Genomic DNA, 14,963 nt, shown 5'->3' on the forward strand with positions numbered 1-14,963 from the left:
CAAGCGTTTTGCTCCGACGATCCAGAATCCTGCGGATCGAATCGCTTCATCTGTGAAATGGCGACCTTGATGTGTTGTCTTGCCATGGTAGTGTCGGACTAATAATGTCGATATATGATGGCGTCCAGGGACGATCAATGGTTTCTTTTCACGGAGGTTTAAGTCAGATTTGGCAATACGGCCTCCTACTCGTAATAGTCCTCGTTCGTCCAAAAACGGTTTGAGGTTAGCTATCGGGCTCCGCTTATGAATTTGTTCCTGACGTTTAATGCAATCTATTTCTTCTCCGTAAACTTCATGTTGAGCAGATATTAAGATGAAATTTTCGGCATTCGAAAAACCTTCCAGAGAAGTCACTGATGCTGCCTGTTTTGACATGTGTAAACGAGAGAAACGTTCCAAAAAGGCTATCGCTCGCACAAGTGATGTCCAGTTGGAGAATCGGTTGGATCTATCAGTTCCGATACCTTTATGCTCAGGTGTGGCAAATGTTTTTGCAACATAACAGTTGCACGGATTTCTCCATCTTCCTCTGGATCTATTAGCTGATATATGTCCTCAGAATTCTTCTGTTCTGAGGAAAAAAGTTGTCTTGGTCCCAATAACCATTCACTGCCATGAATTTCGTGGGCTGGTACGGACCTAGTTCCCGAATCTCCGGGATTACGGTTGGTTGGTACATAATTCCATTGACTTGGAGAGCTAAATTAACGTATTTTCTCTACTCTATTGGCGACGTAGATAAAGAACCTTCTTGTCTCGTTACTGATGTAACCTAAGACCACTTTACTGTCTGTGTAGAATTTCACGGTGTCTATATGTAAATCTAAATTATCCACGATGGTTTGTGTGATCTCATCTGCTAATACAGCAGCAGATAGTTCAAGTCGTGGAATAGTATGACCACTTGTTGGTGCAACTTTAGCTTTCCCAAGAATGAACCCTGTGTTTGGTTCACCACTACTGTCGGTCGTGCGTAGATATGCAACAGCTGCTATGGCTTTTTCTGATGCAACTGAAGACATGTAACTCCTTTGTGGCGGTTTTGCTGAGATACGGCTCGTAAGTACGTGGAATGCGCAATGTTTCGACAGCAATTAGAGTATCTCTCCAAGATTTCCACTCAGCTGCTGTATCATCAGAGAGAGGTTGGTCCCAATCGACGGTTTCTGATACTATTTTCCTTAATAGGAGTTTCCCTTGTATAATCACCGGAGCCAAAAATCCAAGAGGATCGTATAGACTGTTAATCGTTGATAAAATTCCTCTCCGAGTGATCGGTTTGTTTCCTGATGATAATTGAAATAAGAAGTTGTCAGTGTTTACGTCCCAGTTGAGTCCAAGACTACATTGTAGGGGTTTGCTGTCAGATTCTAAGTCTAGATCCTTTAAATTTGAAGCCAAATCACTGGCATGAAACGCAGACATAACTTCCGCACAATTAGAGGCGAACTTGTGAAGCCTTAAGTTTCCATATTTTGCTAAAGCTTGCTGTGTGTCCTTCAAGAGCTTAACAGCTTCCTCCTTTGTAGGACATGACGTTAGACCGTCGTCGACATAGAAGTCTCTTGTAACAAAGCTAGCCACGTGACTGCCGAATTCTTGTTCTGATGCCTGAGCTGCTTTTCTCAGTCCAAGCGTAGCAACGGCAGGTGACGGACTATTTCCGAAAACATGAACTCTCATGCGGTATTCGACACGGTTCTCTTGTAGGTCGTTATCCTTATGCCATAAAAATCTCAGATAATTTCGATGGTCTTCCCTGACTACAAAACAGTGAAACATGTGTTGAACGTCTGCAGTTACTGCGACCATTTCTTTCCTGAAACGCAACAGTACTCCCAAGAGATCATTGGTTAAGTCGGGACCTGTAATAAACACCAAACAATGGTATATTCCAGCACTCTTCGTGTGGAGCGAGCTCTGCATGAAAATTGTCTAGGATCTTACTCATAAATGTGAGGAAGTGTTCCCGCTTTACTGGGTTCCTACTCAGACTGGCGTCTAACAGATTAGCACGATGAAAAGCTTGTTGTCTGTTACTAGGCAATGGCTGTCTTGGCACTCGGAACGGTAACGGTGCTACCCAACTTCCTTCCAAGTCCCTCAAAAATTCGTGGTGTGATCCAGCATACCCTCCATTGGGTAAGTAAGTGAGTTCATACTCATTTTTTATACCAAACTAAGACTCACTTCAAGGTATGAAATTGTATAGTCTTTACATGTTCGAAGTGACATCATAGACGCAATTTATTCGGAGTCAACACAGGAGAAAATACGTCTAGTTTTTTAAGACCTCAAACTTGTATTGAAAATGGAAATAAATCGTATAGGTGTACACAAAAAGTTGCAAAGCCAGAATCACAACAGATGTGGACAGCAATACCATTATAAAACATTGAATGATCCTGTCAACCACTATTTTGTTAATTTGTATGATACTAGAACGGTTGTTATCTACTGCTGCAGATGTCTTTTGCCACATTTATAAAGAAATCATTAAAACAAATTATGCTACTTTGTTTTGCTCATTCATAAGTTCACCTTTTTCACACTTTTTCACATAATATAACATTTTTGGTAAAGTGGCTTCCTCTACTGGTTAACAAAGATTTTATTGAAATCCACAAATCGTTTGATTTTGGACCACCTATACATCTATCATAGAAATAAGTATTTATAGATTTTTTCTAAATTTTAGCTACCAGATTTCTTTGTTGTTTCATTTAACTTTAAACTTGTTATATTATTTTACAGTTGTCTTTTTTTATAATCTGCCTGACATATCTGAGCGAATACCAAAATAAACTCATCATAGATACCAGGATTGAAATTTTATATTTGCGTCGGACGCGCGTTTCGTCTACAAAAGACTCATCAGTGACGCTCGAATAAAAAAATGTTAAAAAGGCCAAATAAAGTACGAAGTTGAAGAGCATTGAGAACCAAAAATTCCTAAAAGTTTTGCCAAATTCAGCTAAGGTAATCTATTCCTGAGGTAGAAAAACCTTAGTATTTCAAAAATTCTAAATTTTGTAAACAGTTAATTTATAATTATGACCATATCGATGATAATTCAAGTCAACACAGAAGTGCTGACTACTGGGCTGGTGATATCCTCGGGGAATAAAAACTCCACCAGCAGTGGCATCGACCCAGTGGTTGTAAATGAACTCATCATAGATACCAGGATTGAAATTTATATTTGCGCCAGACGCACGTTTCGACAGTTCGAGAGTTCTGCAAAAAAAACGATAACCGAACTGTAGAGGCAGAGATGACATTCTGTATGACTGATAGGCGGTACTAAACTATTTGCATTAAAGAAGGATTGAAAGTAAAATCTAGAGTATATAAGAAAGAAAAAAGAGACACACAACGTTCATTCGTAAATTAATTGAAGAAATCATCTTAATTTTACAATTACAAGATAGATCGTTCTTGATAAGTTTACTACATTATTTTAAAACAAAATCGACATAAGTTGGTTGCAAAAGAAAAAAAACAATACCATAAGCATGGCAAACAAATAACATTGAGAATGGAAATGGGGAATGTGTCAAAGAGACAACAACCCGACCAAAGAGCAGAAAACAGCCGAAGGCCACCAAAGGGTCTCCAACACAGCGAGAAAATCCCGCACCCGGAGATGGGCTTCAGCTGGCCCCTAAACAAAAATGTGTACTAGTTCGGTGGAAATGGACGTCATACTAAACTCCAAACATATAAATGAACTAAAATTAAAAATCATACAAGACTAACAATGGCCAGAGGCTCCTGACTTGGGACAGGCGCAAAAATGCGGCGGGGTTAAACATGTTTAGTGAGATCTCAATCCTCCCCATTTATCTGTAGCCAATGTAGAAAAAACAAACACACAGCAATACTCACAGTAAAACTCAGTTTAAAAGAAGTCCGAGTCCGATATCAGAATAGGTAACAGAAGAAACTAAGCAAAATGACAATGATACATAAATTAAACAAAGGATTACTAGCAGTTACTGATATGCCAGCTCCAGACCTTAATTAAACTGATTGAAAGATTATTGATTAAAAATGTATTTAAGGAAAATCAGTCTTTTACAGCTCGGTATAGTTATTGGTTTAGCTTATTGTTGAAGGTCTTATGGTGACCTTTACATATATAAGTTGTTCTTTATCTTGAAACTAAAATTACAACTCACAAATGATGGCCATTAACATTTACTTAAACAATATCATTGTCATTTGATGATATGGCTGACCGCACCATGGTTCTAAGGATATATGTGCAGAAGTAACCATAACATTATTTCTTTACAATTGATTACACATCGGTAAGCACATTATGTAAAACAACTGATTACATGCTGAAAAAAACATTACATAAAACAACTAATTACATGCTGCTAAGTTTATTATATAAAACAACGGATTAAATGCTGCTAAGTACATTATATAAAACAAATGATTACATGCTGCTAAGTACATTATATCAAACAACTGATTACATGCTGCTAAGTACATTATATAAAACAACTGATTACATGCTGCTAAGCTATTATATAAAACAACTGATTACACGCTGGTAAGTACATTTTATAAAACAGAAAACAACTGATTACACGCTGGTAAGAACAATATATAAAACAACTGCTTACACGCTTGTAACTACATTATAATAAACAACTGATTACATGCTGCGAAATACAATATATAAAACAACTGATTACATGCTGCTAAGTACATTATATAAAACAACTGATTACATGCTGCTAAGCTATTATATAAAACAACTGATTACACGCTGGTAAGTACAATTTATAAAACAGAAAACAACTGATTACACGCTGGTAAGAACATTATATAAAACAACGGGTTACATGCTTGTCAGTACATTATATAAAACAACGGATTACATGCTGCTAAGTACATTATATAAAACAACGGATTACATGCTTGTTCGTACATTATATTAAACAACTGATTACATGCTGCTAAGTACATTATATAAAACAACGGATTACATGCTGCTTGGTACAATATATAAAACAACTGATTACACGCTTGTAAGTACATTATATTAAACAACTTATTACACTCCTGTAAAACATCTGATTACCCGCTCGTTAGTACATTATATATAACAACTGATTACATGCTGGTAAATACTTTTGAAACTGAAGCGGTCATTTTAATCTTCATCAGGATCAACTGCAAGAAAAACATATAGCCCTTTTTCAGTCACTCTATGTTTGTCGGGTTTTCTGGTTATTGTAATGGAATATTTCTAATATGGCTTCTAAAAGAAAATTTGATACATTCAATGGAGACTTATTTTTAAGCAACTGCAAATGGAAGTCTGAAAAATGTTGTCTGCTCTTTGGTCGGGCTGTTGTCTCTTTGACATATTCCCCATTTCCATTCTCAATTTTATTGAATTCTGAAAAATGGTAAATCTTTTGGAGATGACTTTATCATCAATGAATGTATCAAGATCAACAGTCAGCTTTTATATTTAGAAATGTTGTTTGAAATGTATCCTTTTTTATTGGAACAAAGATAATCAGCTAGATCCTCAGAATTGAAGATCGATAACTGTTTTAGGTTTTACGTCAATTATGAATTTAAGACATCGTGTATTTTTTGTTAAATTGAAATCAGTTTAATTTTTGAAAGGGGTATATTTTTTTAAAATTGCAATATAAGCGGAAGGTTTGGCTAGCCATAAAACCAGGTTCAACCAAACATTTTTCTTAAATTTCCTGTACCTAGTCAGGAATATGGCAGTTGTTATCAGACAGTCCGTTTCTATGTATGTTGGCGTTTGCTTTTGTTGTACTTCAGTGTTTCTGTTGTTCCGTTGTTCCTCTTATAGTTGATGTGTTTCCCTCGGTTTTAGTTTGTTACCCGGATTTGTTTTTGCTTAATCGAAATATGTCTATTGAACAGCGGTATACTACTGTTGCCTTTATATATCATTGTAGAAAGCATATTGACTCTGCGCATCGTGTTTGAATTACTACTAAAACGAAAAAGCAAATCAAAACTCTCTATGTGTTTTGATGTTGACAAACCGTTTGATACAATTTGCAGAATTGGTCTTTGATCAGGACTTCTCTGACATATACATGTATGTATAAAGCTATAGTAAATATGAAAATATGAAACCACGAATCCTCAGTAGAAGTGAATATTTAGATTACCTCTATGTAGGTATACGACAGGGAGAAAAGTTATCTCATCTACTTTTATCTATATACTACTTAAAAGACTTGGAGCATTTTTTTTTTCAAAATAGAAATATATAAGGTATGATAGTAATATCAAATGAAATAGACAAATGAGCTAAATATGTATGTAAAACTATTTATTATGTTTTAAAACGCAGATGATACTATTACAAATACAAGCAGATCTACAAAACCAACTGTTATTGAATGGTTGTCATTTGTTGTGGTAAATCAAAATATATTTTGTTTGTTGTTTTGTATATAAATCATGCCGTTGGTTTTCTCGTTTAAATTGTGTTACATTTTGCCATGTTGGAGCTTTTTTGTTAGCTTGCTATGGGTTATGAGGTTTCATATCTGGACTTACAAACAGCAGTAGTTGTCCTTTTCTAGATTAAGACATTCCAATTTCTAAAGGGAAACTCCATACTAAAATTTAAGACAAAAGAGACGATTTTTCTTTCCCTATTGTTAATTTTCCTTTTTTAGACGGTGATGTTCCTTTAGCTCCATCATACGGTGTTTATATATCTCAACTCGTTCGTGATGTAATAGATTTTAACGAACGTTATCAATGCATCAATGGTAAATTATTAAGTCAGGGATTTCGTTACCATAAATAACTTAAATTAAAATTTTTACTAAAATTCTTTCATAGATACAAAGATTTGATTAGTAAATCTGGCTGTACCTGTAGAAAACTTATTAAAAACGGTAATATTGTACTATAAGCGCGGAAATCAGTGTGTGATCCGTGTAAACTCATCGAACCTTTAAACAAACTTATAAGTAAAGGTTATCTTACTAATGTTGTAATTAGATCTTTGAATATAATTTACATTGGCACAAATATCGATTTTGTCATGAGCAAATTAAAACATAACTAAATTTGTATTCTTTTCAAACGGGTTTTTAGGATCTATAAATACACATCCACGTTCATTTTCTATATAGATATTACTCTATCTATATATAACATTATACATATTTATTAAAAGGTAAACTACTAACTATCCTACTGCCTGTCGATACTTTTATTTTGGCATTGCACAAGTTATGTCTTCTTTGATTGTCTATGACGATAAAACACTAAATCTCTGGGATGTGTTTTAGTTGATTATAGTCTCTGATGCATGATTTTTTTTATTATTAATTGTTTTTGGCTTTTAACTAGCTCTCAGTAACAGTGTTATTTGACCTGTTGATACAACTTGTAATGTGTTTTTGTTATTTACTGTTTACTTATTTAGTGTTATATCTCGTCTCACTGTTTTTAATATTTACCACCTTTGATAAGTGTTTAGTATGACGATAAATTTTCACTTCTGTTCTCGTACTATGAAAAACAAAATTATTTATTTTGTAATAAATATTTCCGTACTCCATGTATACCTTACAACAAAATTATTTTTATTTACCTGTGTACGTTATTTTATTGGGCGGTATTTTGTCCAAGGTTATGGTTGTCTTTCTGATATTGTTTTACATCTAGCCCCCTTGTATTATTAATTTTGTATTTTCATTGTGTCATAGAGATCAAATTTATTCGTTCAGTGTATGTTCACTTGTTTTTGTTAATATGTCTTTTGATTGAGTTAAGCCATTGCAATTTATATTTTATAGTGTGTCTTTCTATGTTGTGACGTTACACTATTGTTTCAGGTTAGGGTGAAGGTTGGCGTCTATTAAAACGTCTAAACCCGTTGCATTTGTTTGCACCTGTCATAAGTCAGGAACCTGAGGTTTAGTGGTTGTCGTTTGTTGATGTTTTTCATAAGTGTTCTCGTTTCTCGTTTTTTATATAGATTAGACCGTTGGTTTTCCTATTTGAATGGTTTTACACTAGTAATTTTTGGGGCCCTTTATAGCTTGCTGTCCGTTGTGAGCCAAGGCTCCGTGTTGAAGGCCGTACTTTAACCTATAATGGTTTAATTTTACAAATTGTGACTTGGATGGAGAGCTGTCTCATTGGCACTCATACCACATCTTATATCTATTTACATATTAAAATTGACAATATATGTCGGATGAGAATAATTTTTAGGTAAAAACGTTTGATTTTAGCTTCCCACTTTAAACTTTCCATTTCTGTGAACAGCATTTCAGCAGCGCCTACATATTGGCTATATCTCGTAGTTGACAGGATAGTCCAGAGGTTAAATTTCATGATTACCTTGATAGAGGGTTGCTTCTTACAAAGTAGCTATTGACTAAAGGAGGCCAAGTGTTAAATTTGAGGTCATCCCTTAGAAATTTTTACGAATGCCATCAAGAGTTAGTTGACCGTTTTGGAATATCTGTGTCACAGATGACCACGGATATGTTCCAAATGTCGTCAATACCATCTTCGTTTCCTCGATTGTGACATCATCGAATTATAATTATCACGGGTTTTGTACTTACCATGAACAACATGACGGATGCCACTGTAGTAGAGCAGGATCTACGCACACCTCGGTACACCTATGATAACCTATAGAATTTATAAAAGGGGTTATTGTTACTGCAGCTTTAGATTTCAGTGTTGTGATTTATTTTTTTAATTCATTTCTTTTATAAAAGTCTTTGTTTTTTTCTTTCGACAATTGTCTTGTCTATCTTTTGTTCTAAAAAATGTGGTTCAATTTCAAAATGTCATAACTGTTCAAGTTTAAGGGTAAGGAAATGTACATGACCAAGGGTTTACGAATTTAATGATGTCTTACGATAAGATCAGAGTCAAGTACCAAATCAGCTTTTGCATGATGCCTTATCATTTGATAGTACTTATCAATGTACTTTATAAAAGTAACACGACGAGTGTGACTTGTGAAACAGGATCTGCCAACCTTTCCGGAGCACCTTAGATCACCCCAAGTTTTAGTAAGGTTCGTTTTCCTCATTCTTTCGTTTTTTGTGTAGTGTTTTGTAAGCTTGTTTGACTTTTTGGCGTCTACGTTATGTTCATGGTTTTTCAGTTTATTTTCGGCTTGTGAGTTCTGAGTGTCCCCTTTGGATCATCTGCCCATTTGTATATAAACTCTTGATTTTGAATATTACTTCAAAATTTAAGATGACAAAAAATTTGTTTGTTTTGTCATTCCGGTGATATTGGTGACGAATTCCACTTTATTTTGAAAATGTTCGGCCATGGACGATATCAGCAAAAACATTTGTATAAAACAGTTATGTAAAAAAGACCAAATATTTTTGAAGTCTCAAGAACATATGTTGATCAACAATCCGTCTGAATTTAAAAAGTTATGCATATTTATGAAAAATAATAAATAATTATTATGTACCTTTTGGTTAATCACTTTATAATTTAATTTTGGATGTAACGCGTCTTCCGATTGGCTGACGTTGTTTTGTTTATCAGCTCATAGACATAATTTTGTCAGGTGACCTTGACGTCATCAACGTTTTTTCATGATTAACTCCGGTTTCAAATGGAATTAAGAATTAAATTATAAGAATTGACTGTAATATTTTTCTGTCTATTCGAAAAAAAATAAAAAATGTGGTGCACACTTTAAAGTAACCCGCTACGCGGGTTATTCAGTGTGCACCACATTTTTGATGTTATTTCTTCATAGACAGAAAAAATATTACAGTCATTCCTTAAATATATCTGCCTAACATTAATTTTTATATTTTTTACCATATATGTTAATTTACTTGACGTATATTTCTCTGAACCATTGTATGCTGGTTAATGAGAATAAAAATATAGTGTATATATATATAAAACAAAAACCTGTTTACACGGATTTCTCTTCCTAAGTATATAGCGTTTGTTGACAGTTTTGGAACATCTGTATCACGGATGAGCATGGATATGTTCCAATGGTAGAAGCCACACGCCCGTTCTCTTTTCCGCGAATGTGACATCACCGATTGTGACTAACAGTGAACAACACGGCAAATGTCATATTCGGAGCACGATTTGCATACCTTTTTGAAACATCTGAGATTATTCCCGGTTGGTGGTGAGGTTCCAGTAGCTCAGTCTTTGGTTTTTTTGCAGTTTTTTGTAGACTGTTGTTTGTCTTTTTTTCGTTTTTCATAACTTTGTTGGTTTCCTTTCGACTTCTGAATTTTGATTCTCCCTTTAGCATCTTCTGCCTCTTTTTTTCTTTTTTTCAATTATTTTAACTACTTTGTTCCTAGCTTTTTCATTATTCATATGGACGTAATAACAAAAGTTTTTACATGGATTTCGAAAAATATTACTATCACCAAAAATAACATAGACTTTTTTCAAAATCAACGTTAACAGGAATAATATTATAGTATTTTTTTTTTTATTTGACAGTAATACATCCATCATTTTCAGTGTGCACCAAATGCATAGTCATTTAACAAGCAAAATTTATAATAAAGCCATTGTTCGATATATGTTTAACACGTATACAATAGCTGTTGAAATAAATTTGAATCCTGTAACTTTACATTTATTATGTAAACATTATTAAGTCAGTTTCGAATATGAGTCAATTTTAAAAGAATGTATAAAAAAGCAGACAGAAAACAATAAATGTGTAAAAGATTTACCAAAATATTCAAAGATCAATAGTGATCATGCAGTATGAACAGTTGTTGCAATTATTCAGTTTTTAACGAATTAATATCTTTGCCATTCATATCTCTGATATTAGTGAGTAATCAACGGTAAACCAACGTATCCATAAATCGATGACATCGGACATTTTCACAATTAGTGCTGATCAGGAGCACACTCATCAAGATTGACAGATGATGTTACCAAAGACGAATAAATTAAAATCTAAATTAATTTTCCCCTGAAATATCGACATGTTGCATGAAATTTGGAGATGCTTGTCAACAAGGCACATATGCACCAGGAACCAAATGACATAGACACACTTGGGCGCCAAGTGAATGATTTTTGTAATCATGTTTTAGTTGCAAATTGTATCTTTATTATTGTTCAAATAAAAAGAATACAGCATGTAAAAGAAAACTCATAAGGCGAAGACAAACAGCAAAAGACGAAAAATGACAGTCTACGAAACACAACATAGATCACTAAAGTAGTAAAGACTTAGCAGCACAATTCGGTTATAAGTCTAATTCAATAATGTCACAATCGAGGAAGTTACGACATTTAGAATATATCAGTGGACATCTATGAAACAGATATTCCATAACGGTCAACCAAATTGTGATGGTATCCGTGCAATTTTTGAATTGATGATTTCAACTTCAACATTTGGGACCTTTGGTTTAACAGCTTCCTTGTAAGCAGCAACCCTCTATCAACATTTTTTTATGTTTATACCAATGGAAAGATGTTCAGTGATGGAAGTCATTGAGATTAGTAATTAAGGAAGATTAAAATAACTCAGTTTGAATTACATTCAAATTTATTTGTAAAATCATTTAATATGTATTATCTAATTCTAAGGTATTAATCATAATTTTACATCAACATTTTATTATGTTTTATAAGGTATAAATGGTATTAGAATATTTGATGACAAAAACAGTTTTAAATTATTGGTTCAAGGGAGGCAATTCAAATACAAATTAATCAAATGTCAATAGTTATATGTTAATTATTTTAAAATAGTCCATGTCTCTAAGTTTATTGATCAGTTTCATGTGGTTTACAGGTTACAAAACGACGGGTGCCACATATGGAGCAGGATCTGCTTACCCTTCCGGAGCACCTGAGATCACCCCCAGTTTTTTGGTGGGGTTCGTGTTGCTTAGTCTTTAGTTTTCTATGTTGTGTCATCTGTACTATTGTTTGTCTGTTTGTCTTTTTATTTTTGGCCATGGCGTTGTCAGTTTGTTTTCGATCTGTGAGTTTGACTGTCCCTCTGGTATCTTTCGTCCCTCTTTTACACCATCACTGATGCGTACATTGCTCTTCAATTTTTTCTGTTCAGTCTTTTACTTTTTCACATCACTGTTGTTTTCAATACGTGGTATTTGTCCATGCTTATGTGATGGCAAGCGGCGTAAAGCAACAATATACCTCAAATTAAAAAAAAGGACAGACACAGTACAACTTCCAAGAGACCAATACTATATCACTAGTCCGAACGTAATTTATTCCGACATTCCTTTATCTCATTATTTTATTTGTTCATGTATTATAATGCGAATTCAAATTTAATTTGAGTAAAAAATATTATTTTCATAACTCTCAAGAATTTTTTCTTCATGAAAATAGACTTGGTCAAACTAATGTTTTAGCAAAATTATTGGTTAGCATTTAGACTGATAAGTTTGTCCGTATGTGTATTAATGAGTTAAACGTCCTCTGAGGGCGTACGATGTACAGCTGATATTAGGTATTTAAAAGATATATGGATCGACCTTGGACTAGCTTTGTACAAGGAATGGTATTTAGCACATGATAGTAGGTATAGTTTTGATCGACTGTAAGGAATACCCAGCCTAGTTATTACTCCTTGAAATCTCTCTTTTGCAACCAAATCTTACGCATTAGGAATAACTCTTAGTATTCCTGTTTTGTCAATCTGTCATTTTTACGGTCAGAATCATTCGTTGTCTACTACAAAAGCAGGTAATTTTTTGTTTCGATACCCAATTGCTGATTTAAATCCTTAATTGTCTACATTCTCTTTTATATATACCATGTACAGTACAAGTCCAAAAACAAGACAAATTTAATAGAGACATGTGATATCTTTTTTACGGCTGTATTTAAATCGAGTGCCACTAGTGAGTCTTATGTAGACGACACTTGTGTCTGGTGTACCAAATTTTAAGCCTGGTATCTTTGTTGAGTTTCTTTTATCATCAACATATTTGTGTGGTGGGTTAATATTTAAACCAAATCGGTATTCCAATGGGTGCTTATAGTGGACCTTTACCGACTGACTTGTTTTTGTAAGAATTCATACAAAACCTCCTCACAGACAGTAATTAAAGGTCTTTAATTTCACTTTCAGTTGTAAAGATGATTTCCTGTTGTTAACGTAAATTTGTTCCTACTAACAAAAGGAAACTTTGTTTTAAACAATGATATAACAACTATCGTTTGGAACAAATATTCTATACACTTTATACCACCTTTTGGAACAAAAATAGAGGCAACATATACAAAGGGATATAATAACTTATAAGTCGAAAACAAACTTCATGGCATGTCACTCAATAACCCACATTTAGGTGAGTGTTTGCATCTCATATATCTTAGCTGTGAACTTGACTCTATCAGCAGGAATGTGCTGTCTACAGAAAGTGGTACGGTATATCTGTGTCCAAACTCACAAGCAGTCTTAGATCTTTAGATAACAGAATAAACGTTTAATCTGTAATTGACTGATTGTGTCCTATTCCCAATTGTTACATTTTGACTAAGTGGGGACTCGCAAAGTGGGTGACACATGTATTACAGTAGACACTCACCATGTCGACGCACTCAGTCTATTTCCTTTTGTAGGTTATGCGATTCCCTTATAAGCTATTAATCAAATTCAAGAATTTTCAAGTTATTTTTCGACGTTATAATTGTAAACATAGGGTATTCTTCTTTATAAAGTAATACATATATTGCCGTGGAAAAATATTTTGTGACCACATATATCTAGTATAACGGTTAAATACTACCAGTAAGGACCATAAACATAAAGCCTTGGACACAATCTACAGTTTCTACACTGTAAAAGCGATTTATTTGTAAGGAGGACGGGTCAGTGTCCCATGAATGCATATACGTCATATTGTAGCCATTTTGAAACTGTCTTCAATATAGAATTGAATGCTGTTTTTGAAAACGTATTGGAAATGAAAGCAGGTGACCTTCACTGCTGGATCCCATTTTGCATGAAGGATGGAATCACCTCTTACAAAACAGGAGATCGTCACTTGCTTTCTTCTTTCTATTGAGAAAAAAACAGTATTATTGTATTTAAAATGAATTATGCGTCATATAGTTTGAATTTGCATAATGAAGATGTCGATTTTTTTAGTAGATTGCTTGAGTTTTGTAAAACTGATCTGTTTGTACGAAGAACACGAATAATTTCTATTAAGGATTTGTATGAGTTGACCACCTACTGTTAATATGTCTGAATAAAGTTAAAAAATTTCATAACTTAATTTGTGTAAATTGAGATTCTAACAATATATAATGACTTTTTTCTCAGCATATTACTAAATATACATGGATACAATTTAGAAAACCCTGGCCGTGTTAGGCGCAACTTTTTGGAAGTTTTGATCATCGGTGCTCTTCAGCTTTGTACTTGTTTTGGCTTTCAAACTTTTTTCATCTGAGCGTCACTTGTTGGTCTTGTGTGGACGAGACGCACGTCTGGCGTATTGGATTTTAAGCCTAGTACCTTTTGTTAGCTATGATTCGTGTGTTTCTTTGTCCTATATGTTCTCCCATTTATTTGTATTGTGGTCCTGTCATGTGATGTCGTCGTTTTGGTGTTGTGTTTGACGTTGCCATAAAAGCGGGAGGTTTGGCATGCCACAAAACCAGGTTCAACCCACCCTTTTTTTCTTAAAATGTCCTGTACCAAGTCAGGAAAATGGCCATTGTTATATTATAGTTCGTTTCTGTGTGTGTTACATTTTAATGTTGTGTTTTTGTTGTGTGTCGTTGTTCTCCTCTTATATTTGATGCGTTTCTCTCAGTTTTAGTTTGTAACCCGGATTTGTTTTTATCTCTATTGATTTATGAGTTGCGAACAGCGGTATACTACTGTTGCCTTTATTTGGCCCTTAATGCTCTTCAATTTCGTACTACATTTTGGCCTTTTAACT

The sequence above is a fragment of the Mytilus californianus genome, unplaced genomic scaffold (assembly GCF_021869535.1).
Source record: "Mytilus californianus isolate M0D057914Y unplaced genomic scaffold, xbMytCali1.0.p SCAF_5, whole genome shotgun sequence".
Taxonomy (NCBI): Eukaryota; Metazoa; Mollusca; class Bivalvia; order Mytilida; family Mytilidae; genus Mytilus; species Mytilus californianus.